Here is a 13,842-nt window from a genome sequence, read left to right as displayed (position 1 = left end):
TGTCTCTCCTCCTCTGTATCTCTGCCCTCTCCTCTCTCTCTGTATCTCTGTGCCCTCTCCCTCTCTCTCTGCCCTCCCTCTCTCTCTGTATCTCTGTGCCCTCTCCTCTCTGTATCTCTGTCTCTCTGTATCTCTGTGCCCTCTCCTCTCTCTCTGTATCTCTCCTCTCCCTCTCTCTCTGTATCTCTGTGCCCTCTCCTCTCTCTCTGTATCTCTGCCCTCCCTCTCTCTCTGTATCTCTGTGCCCTCTCCTCTCTCTCTGTATCTCTGCCCTCCCTCTCTCTCTGTATCTCTGTGCCCTCTCCTCTCTCTCTGTATCTCTGCCCTCCCTCTCTCTCTGTATCTCTGTGCCCTCCTCTCTCTGTATCTCTGCCCTCCCTCTCTCTCTGTATCTCTGCCCTCCCTCTCTCTCTGTATCTCTGTGCCCTCTCCTCTCTCTCTGTATCTCTCCTCTCCCTCTCTCTCTGTATCTCTGTCTCTCCTCTACCCTCTCCTCTCTCTCTCTGTATCTCTCTGCCCTCTCTCTCTGTGCCCTCTCTCTGTATCTCTGTGCCCTCTCCTCTCTCTCTGTATCTCTGTGCCCTCTCCTCTCTCTCTCTGTCCTCTCTCTCTGTGCCCTCTCCTCTCTCTCTCTGTATCTCCCTCTCTCTCTCTCTGTGTATCTCTGTGCCCTCTCCTCTCTCTCTGTATCTCTGTGCCCTCTCCTCTCTCTCTGTATCTCTGTGCCCTCTCCCTCTCTCTCTGTATCTCTGTGCCCTCTCTCTCTCTCTCTCTCTGTGCCCTCTCTCTCCCTCTCTCTCTCTGTATCTCTGTGCCCTCTCTCTCTCTCTGTATCTCTGTGCCCTCTCTCTCTCTCTGTATCTCTGTGCCCTCCTCTCTCTCTCTCTCTGAAGTCCTCTCTCTCTCTCTCTGTATCTCTGTGCCCTCTCCTCTCTCTCTGCCCTCTCTCTCTCTGTAGTCTGTGCCATCCCTCTCTCTCTCTCTCTGTATCTCTGTGACCCTCTCTCTCTGTGTCTCTGTACTCTGTGCCCTCCCTCTCTCTCTCTGTATCTCTGTGCCCTCCCTCTCTCTCTCTGTGCCCTCCCTCTCTCTATCTCTGTGCCTCTCCTCTCCTCTCTCTCTCTGTATCTCTGTGCCCTCTCTCTCTCTCTCTGTATCTCTGTGCCCTCTCCTCTCTCTCTCTGTATCTCTGTGCCCTCTCCTCTCCCTCTCTCTCTGTATCTCTTGTCCCTCTCTCTCTCCCTCTGCCCTCCTCTCTCTCTGTATCTCTGTGCCCTCTATCTCTCTCTCTGTATCTCTGTGCCCTCTCTCTCTCTGTATCTCTGTGCCCTCTCTCTCTCTCTCTGTATCTCTGTGCCCTCTCTCTCTCTCTGTATCTCTGTGCCCCTCTCTCTCTCTGTTCTCTGCCCTCCCTCCTCTCTCTCTGTATCTCTGTGCCCCCTCCCTCTCTCTCTGTATCTCTGTGCCCTCCCTCTCTCTCTGTATCTCATCCCCTTCCTCTCTCTCTGTATCTCTGTGCCCTCCCTCTCTCTCTGTATCTCTGTGCCCTCTCCTCTCTCTCTCTGTCTCTCAGTGTATCCCTCTCCCTCCCTCTCTCTCTGTATCTCTGTGCCCTCCCTCTCTCTCTCTGTATCTCTGTGCCCTCTCTCTCTCTCTGTATCTCTGTGCCCTCTCTCTCTCTCTGTATCTCTGTGCCCTCCTCTCTCTCTGTATCTCTGTGCCCTCTCCTCTCTCTCTGTATCTCTGTGCCCTCAACCTCTCTCTCTGTATCTCTGTGCCCTCTCCCTCTCTCTCTGTATCTCTGTGCTGTATCTCTGTGCCCCCTCTCTCTCTGTATCTCTGCCCCCTCTCTCTGTATCTCTGTGCCTCTCTCCTCTCTGTATCTCTGCCCTCCCTCTCTCTCTATCTCTGTGCCCTCTCCTCTCTCTCATCTCTGTATCTCTGTGCCCTCCCTCTCTCTCTGTATCTCTGTGCCCTCTCTCTCTCTCTGTATCTCTGTGCCCTCTCTCTCTCTGTATCTCTTATCTCTGTATCTCTGTGCCCTCTCTCTCTCTCTGTATCTCTGTGAACAACATCCTCTCTGTATACTCTGTATCTCTGTGCCCTTCCTCTGTATCTCTGTGCCCTCCCTCTCTCTCTGTATCTCTGTGTCTTGTATCTCTAGTCTCTCTCTCTGTATCTCTGCCCTCTCTCTCTCTGTAACTCTCTCTGTGCCCTCCCTCTCTCTCTGTATCTCTGCCCTCTCCCTCTCCTCTGTTTATCTCTGGCCCTCTCCCTCTCTCACTGTGTATCTCTGTGCCCTCTCCATCTCTCTGTGACCTATCTCTGCCCTCTCATCTCTGTGCCCTCTCTCTCTCTCTCTCTCTGTGCCCTCTCCTCTCTCTGAACTCTCTCTCTCTTTCTCTCTGTGTATCTCTGTGCCCTCTCCATCTCTCCTGTCCTCTCCCTCTCTCCCTCTCTCTGTGCCCTCTCCTCTCTCACTGGTATCTCTTTCTCTCTATCTCTGTTCTCTCTGTGTGTGCTCTCTCTCTCTCTCTCTCTCTCTCTCTCTCTCTCTCTCTCTCTCTCTCTCTCTCTCTCTCTCTCTCTCTCTGACCCTAAACAACATCCTGCCTCAAGAACCAAAACTTCCTAGGATGACACACACAGACTTCTATAAGTCACACAGAAAGAAGGAGAGACAGGGAGGAGAGGAGAGCAGAGGAGAGAGAGGAGAGTGAGAGAGGAGAGTAAGACAGGAGAGTGAGAGAGGAGAGTGAGATAGGAGAGAGAGAGCAAGAGCAAGAGACAGAGAGACAGAGAAAGAGAGATAAAGATAGAGAGAGGAGAGAGAGAGAGAGAGAGAGAGAGAGAGAGAGAGAGAGAGAGAGAGAGAGAGAGAGTGAGAGAGAGAGAGAGAGAGAGAGGGGGTCGGACAGACAGACAGACAGACAGACAGACAGACAGACAGACAGACAGACAGACAGACAGACAGACAGACAGACAGACAGACAGACAGACAGACAGACAGACAGACAGACAGACAGACAGACAGAGAGAGAGAGACAGAGAGAGACAGACAGACAGAGAGAGACAGACTTTCTCTAATTAAGGGTGCCCTAGCTCTCTTCCTCCTCAGAGTCTGCTGTCCTAGTTAGTCACACACACACATAGACTAACAGTCACGTTCCCCACAGCTTTGTCCCATAATGCAGTTCAACAGGCCGTTCTCACTGACAGGTGAACAGACAATGAGCTGTTTTGTGTGTGAGAGAGAGAGTATTTGGAACCAAAGACTGATCACCCCAATCCACAAAGAGGAGAAATTTAACCCCAATAACTACCGTGGGATTTGCATCAACAGCAACAGTAACCTTGGGAAAATCCTCTGCATTATCATTAACAGGAGACTTGTACACTTCCTCAGTGAAAACACTGAGTGAATGTCTAATTGGGTGCCAAGCAGCCTCCTGAAGTTGAAGAAGCGCTATTGCACCTTCTTCACCACACAGTCTGTGTGGATGGACCATTTCAGTTTGTCAGTGAACAGGAACTTTCCACCTTCTCCCTTTGATGTGGATAGGGGGGGTGCTCCCTCTGCTGTTTCCTGAAGTCTACGGTTAAATTAAATGCAGAAGTTTGCGCTTTCAGTTTTGGGAAATACTTTCATCTATTCATGGTTTCTGGTTTGGGTAGGTTTTACTAGTCACAGTGGGAACAACATCCCCTTATACACTTCCTGATGACCTCAGACACTGGTTTTACTAGTCACAGTGGGAACAACATCCCCTTATACACTTCCTGATGACCTCAGACACTGGTTTTACTAGTCACAGTGGGAACAACATCCCCTTATACACTTCCTGATGACCTCAGACACTGGTTTTACTAGTCACAGTGGGAACAACATCCCCTTATACACTTCCTGATGACCTCAGACACTGGTTTTACTAGTCACAGTGGGAACGACATCCCCTTATACACTTCCTGATGACCTCAGACACTGGTTTTACTAGTCACAGTGGGAACAACATCCCCTTATACACTTCCTGATGACCTCAGACACTGCGTCCGTGTATTCGTTGATATTATTCTCAGAGGCCACCCAAAAACATATCCCAGTCCACATGATCAAAACAATCTTGAAGCATGGATTCCGATTGGTCAGACCAGCGTTGAATAGTCCGTAGCGCAGGTACTTCCTGTTTGAGTTTATGCCTATAGGAAGGGAGTCTTCTTATGGGAATGTGTCTAACTATTACATGTCACCTCTGAGGTTGCCCTTATCTTGACCTAGTATATGACCTAGGACCTAAGAGGCTCACTATTGTATGTCTCCTCTGAGGTTGCCCTTATCTTGACCTAGTATATGACCTAGGACCTAAGAGGCTCACTATTGTATGTCTCCTCTGAGGTTGCCCTTATCTTGATCTAGTATATGACCTAGGAAGCTCACTATTGTATGTCCCCTCTGAGGTTGCCCTTATCTTGACCTAGTATATGACCTAGGACCTAAGAGGCTCACTATTGTATGTCCCCTCTGAGGTTGCCCTTATCTTGACCTAGTATATGACCTATGACCTAGGAGGCTCAGTGTTGTATGTCTCCTCTGAGGTTGCCCTTATCTTGACCTAGTATATGACCTAGGAGGCTCAGTGTCTTTTCTGATCTTGTCCAGGAGGGGATGTATTTGAGGAGTATCTAGAATTGACAATTGATATATGCCACTGGATGAGGTAATGTTGTGGTCCTAAGTGGTACCAAGAACGAGATTAGAACTTCGTTTAGGAGACCAGACTGAATGATAATTTATAGCTAATGCTGTCTGGCTATGGGATACTCCTCTCTCAAGTAAAGTCTTCCTTTGTAATGTGCCTAAGATCTGTTATTTATTATATGAGTTGAGAGGGGTGTGTCTTGGCTATAAATGACACTAAGAATTGTTTTGTAAGCACTCTCAGATAATTTATTTATAGACACTGAATTGATTTGAGAGTCACAGGGCTATGGTGAAGGTCATATATAATTAAAGATGGACTTTATGATAACTCTGACTTGTGTGTGGTTTGATCTCTCATGATTTGGTAATACAGGACATTTCCACGACACGTTTTCCTCAGGACATGTGGTTTCGATTAGCGTTTTCCTCAGGATATGTGGTTTCCGGTAGCGTTCTCCTCAGGATATGTGGTTTCCGGTAGCGTTTTCCTCAGGATATGTGGTTTCCGGTAGCGTTCTCCTCAGGATATGTGGTTTCCGGTAGCGTTTTCCTCAGGATATGTGGTTTCCGGTACCGTTTTCCTCAGGATATTTGGTTTACGGTAGCGTTTTCCTCAGGATATGTGGTTTCCGGTAGCGTTTTCCTCAGCATATGTGGTTTCCGGTGCGTTTTCCCAGGATATGTGGTTTTAGCGTTTCCTCAGGATATGTGGTTTCCGGTAGCGTTTTCCTCAGGATATGTGGTTTCCGGTAGCGTTTTCCTCAGGATATGTGGTTTCCGGTAGCGTTTTCCTCAGGATATGTGGTTTCCGGTAGCGTTTTCCTCAGGATATGTGGTTTCCTGTAGCGTTTTCCTCAGGATATATGGTTTCCGGTAGTGTTCTCCTCAGGATATGTGGTTTCCGGTAGTGTTCTCCTCAGGATATGTGGTTTCCGGTAGCGTTTTCCTCAGGATATATGGTTTCCGGTAGCGTTCTCCTCAGGATATGTGGTTTCGGTAGCGTTCTCCTCAGGATATGTGGTTTCGGTAGCGTTCTCCTCAGGATATGTGGTTTCTGGTAGCGTTCTCCTCAGGATATGTGGTTTCCGGTAGCGTTTTCCTCAGGATATGTGGTTTCGGTAGCGTTTTCCGTTTTCCTCAGGATATGTGGTTTCCGGTAGCGTTTTCCTCAGGATATGTGGTTTCCGGTAGCGTTTACCTCAGGATATGTGGTTTCCGGTAGCGTGTTTCCTCAGGATATGTGGTTTCTGGTAGTGTTCTCCTCAGGATATGTGGTTTCCAGTAGCCAGTAGCATTTTCCTCAGGATATGTGGTTTCCGGTAGCGTTTTCCTCAGGATATGATGTTTTCTGTAGCGTTTTCCTCAGGATATGTGGTTTCCGGTAGCATTTTCCTCATATTTTCTGTGTTGAAGTCCCCAGCTACAATAAATGCGGCCTCAGGATATGTGGTTTCCAGTTTGCATAGAGTCCAGTGTAGTTCTTCGAGGGCCGTCGTGGTATCGGCTCGAGGGGGAATATACACGGCTGTGGCTATAACCGGAGATCATTTTCTTGGGAGGTAATACAGTCGGCATTTGATTGGGAGGGATTCTAGGTCGGGTGAACAAAAGACCTTGAGTTTCTGCATGTTGTCACAATCACACCGTGAGAAGTTAATCATGAACATACACCACCGCCCTTCTTCTTTTTTCGGATCAGCCTCTGGAATCAGTCTGTGTGTGTGTGTGTGTGTGTGTGTGTGTGTGTGTGTGTGTGTGTGTGTGTGTGTGTGTGTGTGTGTGTGTGTGTGTGTGTGTGTGTGTGTGTGTGTGTGTGTGTGTGTGTGTGTGTGTGTGTGTGTGTGTGTGTGTGTGTGTGTGTGCGTGCGTGCGTGCGTGCGTGCGTGCGTGCGTGCGTGCGTGCGTGCGTGCGTGCGTGCGTGCGTGTGTGTGTGTGTGTGTGTGTGTGCTTGTCTGTGTGTGTGTTTGTCTGTGTGTGTTTGTCTGTGTGTGTGTTTGTCTGTGTGTGTGTTTGTCTGTGTGTGTGTGTGTGTGTGTTTGTCTGTGTGTGTGTGTGTTTGTCTGTGTGTGTGTTTGTGTGTGTGTCTGTGTGTGTGTGTGTGTGTGTGTGTGTGTGTGTGTGTGTGTGTGTGTGTGTGTGTGTGTGTGTGTGTGTGTGTGTGTGTGTGTGTGTGTGTGTGTGTGTGCGTGCGTGTGTGCGTGCGTGCGTGCGTGCGTGCGTGCGTGCGTGCGTGCGTGCGTGCGTGCGTGCGTGTGTTTGTCTGTGTGTTTGTCTGTGTGTTTGTCTGTGTGAGTCCAGCCCTCAGGAAGGTTTGCCAGCAGCTACAATTACAGTGATAGATGTGAAAGAACTGGGTCGCCTCCTCTAGAGATCTGAGACTACAAGACCAGCCAAATCCCTGGGTCTACAAACACACATACACACGCATGAACGAATGGACGCACGCACACACGTGTTCATATTACACACATATGGATGAACGGAAGCTGAATTCAGACACACACACATCACACACACACACACATCACATCACACCAGGAAAAAAATCTTGGTTAACCCAGAACTAAAGTCTCTGGTCAGACTTCCCACCAAGAAAACAGTCATCTTGGTTAACCCAGAACTAAAGCCTCTGGTCAGACATCCCACCAAGAAAACAGTCATCTTGGTTAAACCAGAACTAAAGTCTCTGATCATACAATACATGTTAAGAGATGAAGAGACGTTAGAACCAGGATCAGAACGAGAACGAGGAGCTCCACCCTCTCTCTATACCGGTTACGGGGATGAAGAGACGTTAGAACCAGGATCAGAACGAGAACGAGGAGCTCCACCCTCTCTCTATACCGGTTACGGGGATGAAGAGACGTTAGAACCAGGATCAGAACGAGAACGAGGAGCTCCACCCTCTCTCTATACCGGTTACGGAGATGAAGAGACATTAGAACCAGAATCAGAACCAGAACGAGGAGCTCCACCCTCTCTCTATACCGGTTACGGTGATGAAGAGACGTTAGAACCAGGATCAGAACGAGGAGCTCCACCCTCTCTCTATACCGGTTACGGGGATGAAGAGACGTTAGAACCAGGATCAGAATGAGGAGCTCCACCTCTCTCTATACTGGTTACGGGGATGAAGCGACGTTAGAACCAGGATCAGAACGAGGAGCTCCACCCTCTCTCTGTACCGGTTACGGAGATGAAGAGACGTTAGAACCAGGATCAGAACGAGGAGCTCCACCCTCTCTCTATACCGGTTACGGAGATGAAGAGACGTTAGAACCAGAACCAGAACGAGGAGCTCCACCCTCTCTCTATACCGGTTACGGAGATGAAGAGACGTTAGAACCAGGATCAGAACCAGAATGAGGAGCTCCACCCTCTCTCTATACCGGTTACGGAGATGAAGAGACGTTAGAACCAGAACCAGAACGAGGAGCTCCACCCTCTCTCTATACCGGTTACGGAGATGAAGAGACGTTAGAACCAGGATCAGAACCAGAACGAGGAGCTCCACCCTCTCTCTATACCGGTTACGGGGATGAAGAGACGTTAGAACCAGGATCAGAACGAGGAGCTCCACCCTCTCTCTATACCGGTTACGGAGATGAAGAGACGTTAGAACCAGGATCAGAATGAGGAGCTCCACCCTCTCTCTATACCGGTTACGGAGATGAAGAGACGTTAGAACCAGGATCAGAACGAGGAGCTCCACCCTCTCTCTATACCGGTTACGGAGATGAAGAGATGTTAGAACCAGGATCAGAACCAGAACGAGGAGCTCCACCCTCTCTCTATACCGGTTACGGAGATGAAGAGACGTTAGAACCAGGATCAGAACGAGGAGCTCAACCCTCTCTCTATACCGGTTACGGGGATGAATGTCCTCTCCCAAATTCAAAAGATTCGAACACATGCAACATTTGTCCTAAGCAGCAGAACTAATGCTTAGTTAATGGTTATCTCATTCATCCTGTTGGTAATCTCATCCTGTTGGTTATCTCATTCATCCTGTTGGTTATCTCATGCATCCTGTTGGTTATCTCATTCATCCTGTTGGTTATCTCATTCATCCTGTTGGTTATCTCATTCATCCTGTTGGTTGTTGGTTATCTCATTCATGGATCCTGTTGGTTATCTCATTCATCCTGTTGGTTATCTCATTCATCCTGTTGGTTATCTCATCCTGTTGGTTATCCCATTCATCCTGTTGGTTATCTCATCCTGTTGGTTGTCTCATTCATCCTGTCGGTTTATCTCATACATCCTGTTGGTTATCTCATTCATCCTGTTGGTTATCTCATCCATCCTGTTGGTTGTCTCATTCATCCTGTTGGTTATCTCATCCATCCTGTTGGTTGTCTCATTCATCCTGTCGGTTTATCTCATACATCCTGTTGGTTATCTCATTCATCCTGTTGGTTATCTCATCCATCCTGTTGGTTGTCTCATTCATCCTGTTGGTTATCTCATCCATCCTGTTGGTTGTCTCATTCATCCTGTCGGTTTATCTCATACATCCTGTTGGTTATCTCATCCTGTTGGTTATCTCATCCTGTTGGTTATCCCATTCATCCTGTCGGTTGTCTCGTTCATCCTGTCGGGTTATCTCATACATCCTGTTGGTTATCTCATTCATCCTGTTGGTTATCTCATTCATCCTGTTGGTTATCTCATTCATCCTGTTGGTTATCTCATCCTGTTGGTTATCTCATCCTGTTGGTTATCTCATGCATCCTGTTGGTTATCTCATTCATCCTGTTGGTTATCTCATCCTGTTGGTTATCTCATTCATCCTGTTGGTTATCTCATGCATCCTGTTGGTTGTCTCATCCTGTTGGTTGTCTCATCCTGTTGGTTGTTCCATCCTGTTGGTTGTCTCATCCTGTTGGTTATCTCATCCTGTTGGTTATCTCATACATCCTGTTGGTTGTCTCATACATCCTGTTGGTTATCTCATTCATCCTGTTGGTTATCTCATTCATCCTGTTGGTAATCTCATCCTGTTGGTTATCTCATCCTGTTGGTTATCTCATTCATCCTGTTGGTTATCTCATTCATCCTGTTGGTTATCTCATTCATCCTGTTGGTTATCTCATGCATCCTGTTGGTTATCTCATTCATCCTGTTGGTTATCTCATTCATCCTGTTGGTTATCTCATCCTGTTGGTTATCCCATTCATCCTGTTGGTTATCTCATCCTGTTGGTTGTCTCATTCATCCTGTCGGTTTATCTCATACATCCTGTTGGTTATCTCATTCATCCTGTTGGTTATCTCATCCATCCTGTTGGTTGTCTCATTCATCCTGTTGGTTATCTCATCCATCCTGTTGGTTGTCTCATTCATCCTGTCGGTTTATCTCATACATCCTGTTGGTTATCTCATCCTGTTGGTTATCTCATCCTGTTGGTTATCTCATCCTGTTGGTTATCTCATTCATCCTGTCGGTTGTCTCGTTCATCCTGTCGGGTTATCTCATACATCCTGTTGGTTATCTCATTCATCCTGTTGGTTATCTCATTCATCCTGTTGGTTATCTCATCCTGTTGGTTATCTCATCCTGTTGGTTATCTCATCCTGTTGGTTATCTCATGCATCCTGTTGGTTATCTCATTCATCCTGTTGGTTATCTCATCCTGTTGGTTATCTCATTCATCCTGTTGGTTATCTCATGCATCCTGTTGGTTGTCTCATCCTGTTGGTTGTCTCATCCTGTTGGTTGTTCCATCCTGTTGGTTGTCTCATCCTGTTGGTTATCTCATCCTGTTGGTTGTCTCATCCTGTTGGTTATCTCATTCATCCTGTTGGTTATCTCATTCATCCTGTTGGTTATCTCATCCTGTTGGTTATCTCATTCATCCTGTTGGTTATCTCATTCATCCTGTTGGTTATCTCATCCTGTTGGTTATCTCATTCATCCTGTTGGTTATCTCATACATCCTGTTGGTTATCTCATTCATCCTGTTGGTTATCTCATTCATCCTGTTGGTTATCTCATGCATCCTGTTGGTTATCTCATTCATCCTGTTGGTTATCTCATTCATCCTGTTGGTTATCTCATCCTGTTGGTTATCCCATTCATCCTGTTGGTTATCTCATCCTGTTGGTTATCTCATCCTGTTGGTTATCTCATTCATCCTGTTGGTTATCTCATCCTGTTGGTTATCTCATTCATCCTGTTGGTTATCTCATTCATCCTGTTGGTTATCTCATCCTGTTGGTTATCTCATCATGTTGGTTATCTCATTCATCCTGTTGGTTATCTCATTCATCCTGTTGGTTATCTCATTCACCCTGTTGGTTATCTCATCCTGTTGGTTATCTCATCCTGTTGGTTATCTCATTCATCCTGCTGGTTGTCTCATACATCCTGTTGGTTGTCTCATACATCCTGTTGGTTATCTCATCCTGTTGGTTATCTCATTCATCCTGTTGGTTATCTCATTCATCCTGTTGGTTATCTCATTCATCCTGTTGGTTATCTCATTCATCCTGTTGGTTATCTCATTCATCCTGTTGGTTATCTCATTCATCCTGTTGGTTATCTCATTCATCCTGTTGGTTATCTCATCCTGTTGGTTATCTCATCCTGTCGGTTGTCTCATACATCCTGTTGGTTATCTCATTCATCCTGTTGGTTATCTCATTCATCCTGTTGGTTATCTCATCCTGTTGGTTATCTCATCCTGTTGGTTATCTCATCCTGTTGGTTATCTCATCCATCCTGTTGGTTATCTCATCCTGTTGGTTATCTCATCCTGTTGGTTATCTCATTCATCCTGTTGGTTATCTCATTCATCCTGTTGGTTATCTCATGCATCCTGTTGGTTATCTCATTCACCCTGTTGGTTATCTCATCCTGTTGGTTATCTCATCCTGTTGGTTATCTCATTCATCCTGTTGGTTGTCTCATACATCCTGTTGGTTATCTCATCCAGTTGGTTATCTCATTCATCCTGTTGGTTATCTCATTCATCCTGTTGGTTATCTCATTCATCCTGTTGGTTATCTCATTCATCCTGTTGGTTATCTCATCCTGTTGGTTATCTCATCCTGTTGGTTATCTCATTCATCCTGTTGGTTATCTCATCCTGTTGGTTATCTCATTCATCCTGTTGGTTATCTCATCCTGTTGGTTATCTCATACATCCTGTTGGTTATCTCATCCTGTTGGTTATCTCATCCTGTTGGTTGTCTCATACATCCTGTTGGTTATCTCATTCATCCTGTTGGTTATCTCATTCATCCTGTTGGTAATCTCATCCTGTTGGTTATCTCATCCTGTTGGTTATCTCATCCTGTTGGTTATCTCATTCATCCTGTTGGTTATCTCATTCATCCTGTTGGTTATCTCATGCATCCTGTTGGTTATCTCATTCACCCTGTTGGTTATCTCATCCTGTTGGTTATCTCATCCTGTTGGTTATCTCATTCATCCTGTTGGTTGTCTCATACATCCTGTTGGTTATCTCATCCTGTTGGTTATCTCATCCTGTTGGTTATCTCATACATCCTGTTGGTTATCTCATTCATCCTGTTGGTTATCTCATGTATCCTGTTGGTTATCTCATCCTGTTGGTTATCTCATCCTGTTGGTTATCTCATCCTGTTGGTTATCTCATTCATCCTGTTGGTTATCTCATCCTGTTGGTTATCTCATCCTGTTGGTTATCTCATCCTGTTGGTTATTTCATCCTGTTGGTTATCTCATACATCCTGTTGGTTATCTCATCCATCCTGTTGGTTATCTCATCCTGTTGGTTATCTCATCCTGTTGGTTATCTCATACATCCTGTTGGTTATCTCATCCTGTTGGTTATCTCATCCTGTTGGTTATCTCATCCTGTTGGTTGTCTCATACATCCTGTTGGTTATCTCATTCATCCTGTTGGTTATCTCATCCATCCTGTTGGTTATCTCATCCTGTTGGTTATCTCATCCTGTTGGTTATCTCATCCTGTTGGTTATCTCATTCATCCTGTTGGTTATCTCATGCATCCTGTTGGTTATCTCATTCATCCTGTTGGTTATCTCATCCTGTTGGTTATCTCATCCTGTTGGTTATCTCATCCTGTTGGTTATCTCATTCATCCTGTTGGTTATCTCATCCTGTTGGTTATCTCATCCATCCTGTTGGTTATCTCATCCTGTTGGTTATCTCATGCATCCTGTTGGTTATCTCATTCATCCTGTTGGTTATCTCATCCTGTTGGTTATCTCATACTGTTGGTTATCTTATTCATCCTGTTGGTTATCTCATTCATCCTGTTGGTTATCTCATTCATCCTGTTGGTTATCTCATTCATCCTGTTGGTTGTCTCATACATCCTGTTGGTTATCTCATCCTGTTGGTTATCTCATCCTGTTGGTTATCTCATACATCCTGTTGGTTATCTCATTCATCCTGTTGGTTATCTCATTCATCCTGTTGCTTATCTCATGTATCCTGTTGGTTATCTCATCCTGTTGGTTATCTCATTCATCCTGTTGGTTATCTCATTCATCCTGTTGGTTATCTCATCCTGTTGGTTATCTCATCCTGTTGGTTATCTCATTCATCCTGTTGGTTATCTCATCCTGTTGGTTATCTCATCCATCCTGTTGGTTATCTCATCCATCCTGTTGGTTATCTCATCCTGTTGGTTATCTCATCCTGTTGGTTGTCTCATACATCCTGTTGGTTGTCTCATACATCCTGTTGGTTATCTCATACATCCTGTTGGTTATCTCATCCTGTTGGTTATCTCATCCTGTTGGTTATCTCATCCTGTTGGTTGTCTCATACATCCTGTTGGTTATCTCATTCATCCTGTTGGTTATCTCATTCATCCTGTTGGTTATCTCATCCTGTTGGTTATCTCATCCTGTTGGTTATCTCATCCTGTTGGTTATCTCATCCTGTTGGTTATCTCATCCTGTTGGTTATCTCATTCATCCTGTTGGTTATCTCATGCATCCTGTTGGTTATCTCATTCATCCTGTTGGTTATCTCATCCTGTTGGTTATCTCATCCTGTTGGTTATCTCATCCTGTTGGTTATCTCATTCATCCTGTTGGTTATCTCATCCTGTTGGTTATCTCATCCATCCTGTTGGTTATCTCATCCTGTTGGTTATCTCATGCATCCTGTTGGTTATCTCATT

At 45.9% G+C, this 13,842-nt stretch overlaps 1 protein-coding gene across 1 annotated transcript in view; it reads right to left on the bottom strand.

Moving 5' to 3' along the window:
* The window catches only part of LOC124013244 (calcium/calmodulin-dependent protein kinase type II delta 2 chain-like), a 50,734-nt gene that overhangs the window by 25,563 nt on the left and 11,329 nt on the right, over positions 1-13,842 (bottom strand). The window lies entirely within an intron of this gene.

This window comes from Oncorhynchus gorbuscha, linkage group LG24, assembly GCF_021184085.1.
Source record: "Oncorhynchus gorbuscha isolate QuinsamMale2020 ecotype Even-year linkage group LG24, OgorEven_v1.0, whole genome shotgun sequence".
NCBI lineage: Eukaryota > Metazoa > Chordata > Actinopteri > Salmoniformes > Salmonidae > Oncorhynchus > Oncorhynchus gorbuscha.
The sequence above is the reverse complement of the archived record's forward strand: the minus strand, read 5'-3'. Positions and strand labels throughout refer to the sequence as shown.